Raw genomic sequence first — 9835 nt, 5'->3', positions numbered from 1 at the left:
CCTTGCTGCATAACCGGAACTAGAATTGGGGAAGTGACCAGGAATTGACCCAGGGCACTGTAATTTAGGGGGCGCTGGCAGCTGGGAGACTTCTCAGCACCCTAGAGACAAAATGAGTTAAGCACCTGGGGAGCAATGGTGCGCAATGAAAATAAAAGCTCTAAAACCGGACTTCCTTCCCTGGCAGACAGTTTAGGGGAGATTCTTCCCTGCCCTGATAGTCCCCCCTCCATTCCAACACGGCCTCTGGATGGCCTGGGATCTCCCCTCCCACAGGGCTCTGTGTCTCAGCATTTTCCCCACCTGATCGATTAAATTTTTCTTGAAGAGCCGATTCAAGATCCTATTTCATGCTACACTCTAGGCCCCATTGCCCTGGGAGCAAGGTCCCTAATTCTGGTTTTGCCCAGACCCTTCTCCTTCTTTAAAGAGCCAGGAAGCATCTAGTAAGAGCCAGCCACTGTTCTACGTGCTAGAGACACAAACGCAAGAGCAACCCAAGAGTCGCTCCCTTTCGGATGGGTGTGTAGAGGGGCAGAGGCAACATAGACCATCACTCACTAGGAAAATCCATTTGGAGAGGGAAGCGCTGGTAGGAGAATCAGGAATGGCCCGTGGGGGGAACGAGTGCTCGAGCGAAATCTCAGAGGGAACTGTGGATTCTAAGAACTGGGCTCCAGAAAGCAGAGGGCTCCGGCAGGAGGGGGCCTGAGGAAGGTGTGGGGAGTTCCCACCATTCCCTCAGCTCCCATTTCATGGGATCAAATGGACTTAACTCATCTCACAGAGGAGGAAATGGGCCCAGAGAGGGCAAGTCTGAGTTACACAGGGAGCAAAGGGCAAACCTGGACTGGCACCCCAGGTCCCTGCCCCCAGCTGCCATCCCTTACTACGCCTTCCTGGGTGCCCTTCCCAATGGCACAGGAACCATTGCTCCTCACTCTGGGTTGTTCAGGATGGAACCATGGCTCCATTTCTCCCGGGGCCATTTCCTTGGGCTGAGAATCTGACGGGAGGGTTCCCAGACCCAGGGAAGGCACTGTCCAGGAGAGAGGGTCCTGAAGGAGCCTTGGTAGTGGCCAGCCACAGAGATAACTGCCATCCTGAGCACGCAGCCAAGGGGGGGCCGGTAATAAGCATCGGATCCACGGGAGAAAGCATCACATGGGACCCATGGGCGAGAAAGGAGCAGCAGAAGCCAGGGCAGACACCGGAACCACAGGGCATTGCTTCTGCCCTCAGGGCTCCCGGGGCACGTGCCCACTGCCCTCACCCTGTTCTCTCTCCTCCCCAGACCCAGCCCCGGCCTCCTTCTCGGGCCACCCTGGGAAGCCAGGCCTGCCAGTCCTGGGCCTGTTTTGGAAAAGGTAGCGGTCCCTGATTCACATCCAAACCACCTCCCTGAGACCCAGGACAAGCAACCTCAGTGTTTGCCCTTGACCGGCCAACCATTTGCTATCTAATTACGGGGACTGGAGTCCCCCTGACCCCCCATGGAGGGTAGATTGACGCAGGATCCCACCCTTGTGGGAGGGAGGAATCCCGCCTGGGTTTCCGACCCATGTGACTGGGGTGAGAGCCAACATTCCTTTCGCTACGTCCCCCCTCCCCCAGAGCCCGGCTCCTGGCCCGGGATGGGGGTCAGGCCCGGGACCCACAGTCCTCCCTCCTCCTGGTGCCATGGGCCATACCACAGAAGAGAGGTTTATTTGCACTTTGGAAAGAACACTCGTTCGCTCGCGCGGGCGCGCACACACACACACACACACACCCTCAGTAAGTTCTTTCCCTTCTCCTGAGGCTCCTGTGGAAATCTGGAATTTTTTTTGCCCGGTCTCCACCCAGTTGTGAACTTTCTCTCGGCTGTGTCACCTTTTGCCAAAGGCCCGAGGGGGAGGGCCCGCCAGCCTGGGAGCGAGCTACCTGGCTCCCAGAGTTCCCTGACCGCAAGCTTGGGCAGTGGTCCTACCCACACAGGACCTCAGTTTCCCTCTCCTTACCCTGCAGGAGAATGCCCTCCTGTTCTGGGAAAGCACTCTGGAGAATGAAAGCAGCAGAGCCTTCCTGAGAGAGAGAGAGCATTTTTAAAAGTGTCCAGTTCTTTAGAGGGATTATGGCAGAATCACCTCAGACTGGGTGCTCTTTGGGGGCTGGGCCTGTCTTCCCCATCAGATCAGCCCCACCCTCAAAGTCAGGGGCCACTGCCACCCCCTTAGACCAGGGGATCCCTGAAGGCAGGACCTGTGTCTCCCCATCAGATTGGTCCCCATTCCCAAGATCAGGGCCTGCTACTACTCTATTAGACCTAAGGGTGGGTGTCTCCCTCATCAGACCCTCCCCCAAGAGGCTCTGGGTTCCCTGAGAGCAAGACCTCTGTCTCTCCCATGAGATTAGCCCCACCCTCAAAAGTTAGGGGCTGCTGCCACCCCCTTAGACCAGGGGATCCCTGAGGGTGTGTGTCTCCCCCATGAGACCCTGGGTTCCCTGAGGGCAGGACTTGCGTCTCCCCTATTACAACAGGAGCTCCCTGAGACTTGCCACTGCAGCCTCACAGTATGGTGGAAAGAAATTTGGAGTTGAAGATGGACATTCAATTTAAGCTCCAGGCTCTACAATTTACCCAACTATGGGACTTTTTTGGCAAGCCACATAAATATTCAAGGCCTCCATTTTCTCATCTGTAAAATGAGTGGCTTTTACGACTTAGCCAGTGACCTTTTTTTTTTTAAGTTAAATTTTCTTTTTTTTTTTTTTTATTGAGAATCCAACAATCACAACTATTTCAAAACACACAAAGGAATGGGGAAGAGACCTGTGTAAGAAACAATGAACTTCTACTGAACAGTTTATTGTAAAAACACATAAGTATGTTTAAACATTTGTATAAAAGCTTGGCAACAGAATAACAAATGACTCTTTCAGCATCTTTGTGTCTCTTCTTCGCCCTTCCCTCCCCTCTGTCTTCCTTTTCAAAATGTTGCATTGATGTTTTCTTTGTCCTGTCTATCCCTACCGACTGATGAGTCCAACCCTTCGTTGGTTTTGGATCTTATTTTTTCAATTAACAAGCATTGTTTTTTATTAATATGTCTCTCCTACTCCTGTCTCTTCCACTTGAACGAATAAAAAAGAAACAAAACAAAAACCAAAGACAAATCCTTTGAGTTACATAAACACAGCCCCACCAAACCAGCTCCCACAGTGGCCATGTCCAAAAAGGCATGTCTCTTTCTGCATTTTAAGTTCATCACCTTTGCACCAGCAGGAGAGTGGTGAGCTTCACATTCATCCTTTGTGACTTGTGGTTTATCGTTTTATGGATCTCATCTTTCAAAATTCTCGTCTTTCAAAGTTGTTTTTCTCCATAATGTTATCATTGTATAAATTAGTATCTTGGTTCCACTCACTTCACACTGCAGCAATTCATTCAAGTCTTACCAGTTTCCTCTGAAATTGTCCTTTTCATCATCTCTAGAAGTCCGCTCCATGAGATGACCCCTGAGGTGCCCGCCGGCTCTAATATTCCATCACGTTCCTATACCAAAATTTGTTTAGCTATTCCCCCATGTGGAGGACATTTTTTCAGTTTTGAGATTTTGACTACTATGGAAATAGTGACAGATATTTTTTGTAAACAAATACTCTTCCTCCTTCTTTGGCTTTTTGGGGAGTATGGACCTAGTACTGGCACACCTGAGTCAAAAGGTGCTATATTTGGGTCCGAGTTACTTTCTCTAATGGCTGGATCAATGCTCAGCTCCATCCCAGTATATCATTTGTCCTCTTTGCCACTCTAACAGGTGTGAGTTAGAACCATCAAGTTGCTTTATTTTGGATTGATCTAATTTTTAGTGATTTAGAACATGATTGCGGAAGACTTCTGTCTCTTGAAGCATTTATATTTTGGGGAATGGCTCTTAATTTTATAAATTTGAATCAGGTCCTTTGCTCTTGGAAATATGACTTTTATCAGAGAAATTTCTTGTAAAGATTGTTTTTCTTCCTGTTGCCTGTTTCCCTCATAATTTTTACTCTACTGAATTTGATTACCTTTTCAATCTTATATAAGTGACATTGTCCATTTCAACTTGTGATCCTCTCCATCACTTGTTTAAATATGAACCCTTCCTTATTCCATAGATGCAAAAATAATTTTTCCATAGTCCTAATTTGTTTTATGATGTGACTTTTTATAACTAGGTCATGTATCCCTTAAGTACTTACATGTTGTGAGATCTTGGTCTGAAGCTGATTTGTGCTGGATTGACGTCCAGTTTTCCCAGAAGGCTTTGCATTTTACTTTCTTTCTTTCAGTCGGTATCTGACATCTTTGAATTTATCAAACACTAGGCTCTACGTTCGCTTGCTTGTTTCTATATATTGTATATCTGATCTGCAGTAGGTACTCAAATTAAAATTAATTTGACTAAAATTTTTTAAAAGTATTAATGAATAATTATTGTTTTGTAATACTGTTTAAGATCTGACTCCTTTTCTTCCCAATTTTTTCATTATTACTCTTGAGATTTCTTCCTCCATAGGAATTCCATCATTTTCCTTCCAAGTCTATAAAATATTCTTTTGGGAGTTTGGTCAATATAGCATTGGATAAGTAAATATCACTTTTATTATATTGGCTGGACTTAGGTATAAGAAAAATTCATGTTTTTTCAATGATTTATGTTTTTCTAGACTATTGAATCTGAACTTAAAAAAAAAGCAAAATCACCTATTTTTAATGTCTGTATTTTGATAAAATTGACTTCTTTTGTTAATTATATGCATTGTAATTTTATATTTTAAAACATATTCTCAAAAAGAGCTTGTAGAAGAGAAGATCTAATTCAGTTTCAATTGATGGACAGACTCAGCTATACCCAGAGAAGGATCACTGGGAAATGAGTGTAAACTGTTTGCATTTTTGTTTTTCTTCTCAGGTTATTTTTACCGTCTGAATCCGATTCTTCCTGTGCAACAAGAAATTTGGTTCTGCACATATATATTGTATCTAGGATATACTATAACATATTTAATATGTATGGGAATGCCTGCCATCTAGGAGAGGGGAAGAAGGGAAGGAGGGAAAATTCAGAATAGATGTGAGTGCAAGGGATAATGTTGTAAAAAATTACCTATGCATATGTACTGTCAAAAAAAAGTTATAATTATAAAATTAATTTAAAAAGGAGCTTGTAGGCTTTATTAGACTGCTAAAAATGACACAAAATTGAGACCCAATTATTCCTAGTCCCAAACTCCTTTGGGGGTTTTCTTGGTAAAATTATTAGTGGTTTGCAATATGCTTCTCCAGCTCATTTTATAAATGAGGAAACTGAGGGCGAAGTGAGTGGCTCAGGGTCACACAGCTACTGAGTGTGTAAGGCCAGATTGAACTCTCCAGGCCCCACTCTATCCACTGAACCATCCAGCTACCCCAAGCCTCCACTCCCCCAAGCTTCCAGACTTTTCTTTTAAAGAGGATCAGATATTTCATTCTAGCTTTACATAGACTCTCTCTACTTCTTGGTCACCTCTGCCCTCTCTTTGCTGTCTTCAATCTCTAGATTTTACAGTGGTGGAAACTGAGACCAAGGGAGGCCTACCTCACATGTAGGTGATGAGCAGCTTGAGTCAAGATCTAATTCTATTACTTGCCATCTGGGGAGGGGGTGGACAGAAGGAAGGTGAAATTGGAATACAAAGTTTTACAAGGGTCAGTGTTGAAAATTTATCCTTGCATATGCTTTGGAAATAAAAAGCTTCAATTAAAAATAAAAAAGATCTGATCCTAACAATTGGAGTTACCAAAAAGTGGAATGAGCTATTATTATTTAAGTTAAAAGGGACTTTAGAGGCCATCGAATCCAATCTCTCTCTTTTATTTTATTTTTTTTGAAAGCCTTTTATTTTTAACATTGATCCTTGTGTAGTCTTGTGTTCCAGATTTTCTCCTCCTTCCCCCCACTCCCGCCCCTAGATGGCGAGCAATCCAATATATATTAAACTTGGTAAAAATATATATTAAACCCAATATATGCATATATATTTATAGTTATTTTGCTGCACAAGAAAAATCAAATCAAGACAGAACCCCTCCCCCCAAATGCAAGCAAACAACAACAGAAAGAGTGGAAATGTCATGTTGTGGCCAACATTCAAGTTCCCACAATCCTCTCTCTGGGTGTAGATGGCTCTCTTCATCACAAGATCATTGGAACTGGTTGGGATCATCTCATTGTTGGAAAGCAATCTCCCCTTTTACAGAAAAGAAAACTGACTTTCCCAGTTCTGCACTGGCGTCAGGCTTCAAACCCAGATCTCTAATTCCAAACCCAGCACTCTTTTTTTTATCATACCATTCTTACATTTGGGAAGTGCTTTGCAGACAACCTGATTCCCTTGGGTGGCAAAAGCTCCCAGCTTGGGTATAGTGGCAAGGCGGGTGGGGCAGGGATGCACGAGGCTCCCAGACTCTTTGCATGTCCATCCTTCCCACTTGATATGGAAACATGACCTAGCCCTTCTCCCAGTCACTTTCATTTCCTAATCAGGGTAACATCCTCAGGCAATGTTCTACATCTCTGAGGTCCCAGGAAAGAGAGAGGAAGGGGAAGAAAAAAACTAGATAACTCCTTCTCCCCTTTCCCTCTCCCCCCAACTCTAGTTAATGTTCTACCCATCTTCAAAATGATGGGAGATGAATTGATGTATCCTGGAATGGGAAGGGATATGAAATAGCTCTACAAATGGGAGCTGGGTATAGCTCATGAAAGACTTCAATGCCAGGCTGAGGTATTTTATCTCAGAGGAAATGAGGAAAAGTCATGAGCAGGGATTGTGTTGTAGGAAAATGAATTTGCCAGTTGTTTGGAGCAAGGTCTGCAGAGGAAGAGACTGGGAACAGAAAGACCAGTTCAGAGGTGACTGTGATAGCCCTGATGGAAATGATAAACATCTGAACTAAAGTATCGGCTGCACGAGTGAAGAGTGGGAGGACACGCGTTCGAGAGATGCTGTGGGGTTGGAATTTGACAAGACTTGGACACCGATTTCAAAAGATGAGGGAGAATAAGGGGTCAAGGATGACTCTGAAGTTGGGAGCCTAGATGACTGGTGACCTCAACAGAAATAGGGAAGTTTGTGAGAGGACCACTTTTTTATTTTCTGTAGGAGAAAATCCATTAAGCATTGTTGAATTGGAAATTCTGCTATATCCGGAGGAGCTATCCAACAGGAAATTAATCCTTCTGCTACATGATAATCTTTCATTTGGGGCTATGGGAACAATGGACTATGTCTGAAATCCCAGGGAGCTGTTGAGGTACAACTCATAGACAACTGTGAGTGATTAGAGGATTAGAAAGAAGCTATAAGGTCATCCTAGAGCTTAGAATCTCTCTATGATGTGACCTTGATGAGGAGGACATTCCAGAATCTCTAAGGAAGGATGGGAAGCGGCTTTCCTGTCCTGAAGGACTCTGCTCAGGAATGGAGGGAGCCTGAAAACAAACAATGGGGGAGCCTTCAGGACTAGGTGCCAGTGTCAGGCTCTGTTTCCAATACAATGTCGGCCTAGGAGACGTTGAAAGACTGATATCAACAGTGGATGTCCAGTCCTAACTAGCAGACTTGGTGTCATTTTTACAAGGATACCTGACCTTTGATGGGAGCTGAATTTCTGGCAGTGGGGGTGGGCTGCAGGGAGCCATTCATAATCTTTTATCCCACTACCAATTTTAGGAATTGGATATGAGGGAGAAGGTTACATCAAAAATGATTCCTATGATTTGAAATTGCTTCCCTCAAGTAGTAGAAGTTTAGGGAGGATGATAATAATTCTGCTTGGGGTGTGTGGAATTTTAGATCATAAGATCATGCTTATGCAATATATAATTTTTTCCCTCCACTAAGAAGTTCCTTGGAACCAGTAATAGATTGTATGAAGGAATGGAAGGGAAACGGTTCATGAAATCATTGAATTCAACATTTATTAAAGTATAGTAGTATTTCATCATAACATCATTATGTATCAAAATTTGTTTATCCATTACCCAATTGACGGGCATCCCTACATTTTCCAGTTCTTTGATACCACAAAGAGAGCTACTGTAATATAAATATGGATTTTATATATTTATATAATATATATTATATTTTTACTTATTTATTATATATCATATGTATAATATATATCATATATATTCATTTTAGCTAAAACACTTAACAGTCTTTTTTTGATATTCTTGGGGAAAAGATGAAACAAGTGGTTTAGAAGACAGTACAATTATTTGGATTCAGAACTTATGAAGTGGCTAAAAATAAACCAAAAAAAGACATGAAAGATTTGACTTCAGCTTTGAAGGTCTTGAGTGGAGGGCCTCAGGGATCCTATGCTATTTATTTAACATTTATACCTGCAACTTATATAAAGATGCATTTGGCATCTTCATAAGACATGCCATTGACACAAGCTGGGGAAAATAGTGAACATATGTAATGACAAAGTCAGGATTCAAAAAGATCATGACTAGTCAAATGAAATTGAATAGATAAAGGAAAAATCTTACACAAAAGTTCAGAAAGTTATCACAAGCACTATAAGATATAAGAAGTTTGATGAGACAGCTGTTTATCTAAAAATGATCTGAGGGGTCTTGGTGGACTACAATCTCCCCATGAATTAGCAATGTGGTTGTTCTTTGTCCATTCTTTTTCCTTTTTTTTTCCTTTTTCTCTTTTTTCCTTTCCCCACACTAGGGATAGTTACCATCAGACACAAATTCATATATAATATAAACCCATTCTCCATACTTCTGTTTATCAGTTCTTTCTCTGGATATAGATAGCATCTTTTTTTCATTTGTCCTTTGCAGTTAATTTGGATACTTATAATAGTTAAAAACTTTGCAGTTTATTTGGATATTTATAATAGTTAAAAACAACTCAAAGTTGTTCATGAGACAATATTGCTTTTACTATAGATTCTTTTGATTCTGCTCATTTCACTCTTTTTTCATTCAAGTCTTTCCATGTTTTTCTAAAATCATTGAACTTAAAATTTATTAAGTATAATAGTATTCCATCATAATATCATTATGTATCAAAATTTGCTTATCCATTATCCAACTGATGGGCATCCCTGCATTTTCCAGTTCTTTGATACTATAAAGAGAGCTACTATAATATAAATATATATTTTATATATTTATATATAACATATCATATTATATTTATTATATATTACATATAAATAAATATATTATATAATATAAATATTTTGGAACATATAGGGCTTTTTTTTTCTTTTCCCCTAATCCTCATTGGAAATAGACCTAGTAGTGGTATTATTGGGTCGAAGGATATAGATAAGTTTAATAACATTTTGGGGATAATTCCATTTTACTCTCCAAAATGATTGGATTGGTTCACAATGAATATGTCCTAATTTTTCCACAACCCCTCCAATATTTATCACTTTCCTCTTCCATTGTTTTAATCAATCTCTTAGGTATAAAAAGATTTCTCAAAACTGATTTAATTTTAATTTCTTTACTTTCTCTAATTCTGTAGTTTTCTGATCTCTTTTGGTTATTGCTTTTGAAAGAGAAGTGGAACCTTAAGTAACTAATTGCTCAGCTATGATCTTTGAAAATAGGAAGACTATGGTCAACCCCTCTCTCAGCTGATGTAAAAAGAAAGTCAGACCATTTGTTTTCCACTGCTGCTTTTAAGAAAGAGATAGTTTTAGAACTTGAGGTGCAGGATATTTTGAAAGAAAATCTAATAATCCACTACTGGGGGAAATGAAACAGATTAATTATTATCTGAGGATCTA

Source organism: Sminthopsis crassicaudata, chromosome 2, assembly GCF_048593235.1.
Source record: "Sminthopsis crassicaudata isolate SCR6 chromosome 2, ASM4859323v1, whole genome shotgun sequence".
Classification (NCBI taxonomy): Eukaryota; Metazoa; Chordata; class Mammalia; order Dasyuromorphia; family Dasyuridae; genus Sminthopsis; species Sminthopsis crassicaudata.
This window is presented reverse-complemented; position numbering follows the sequence as displayed.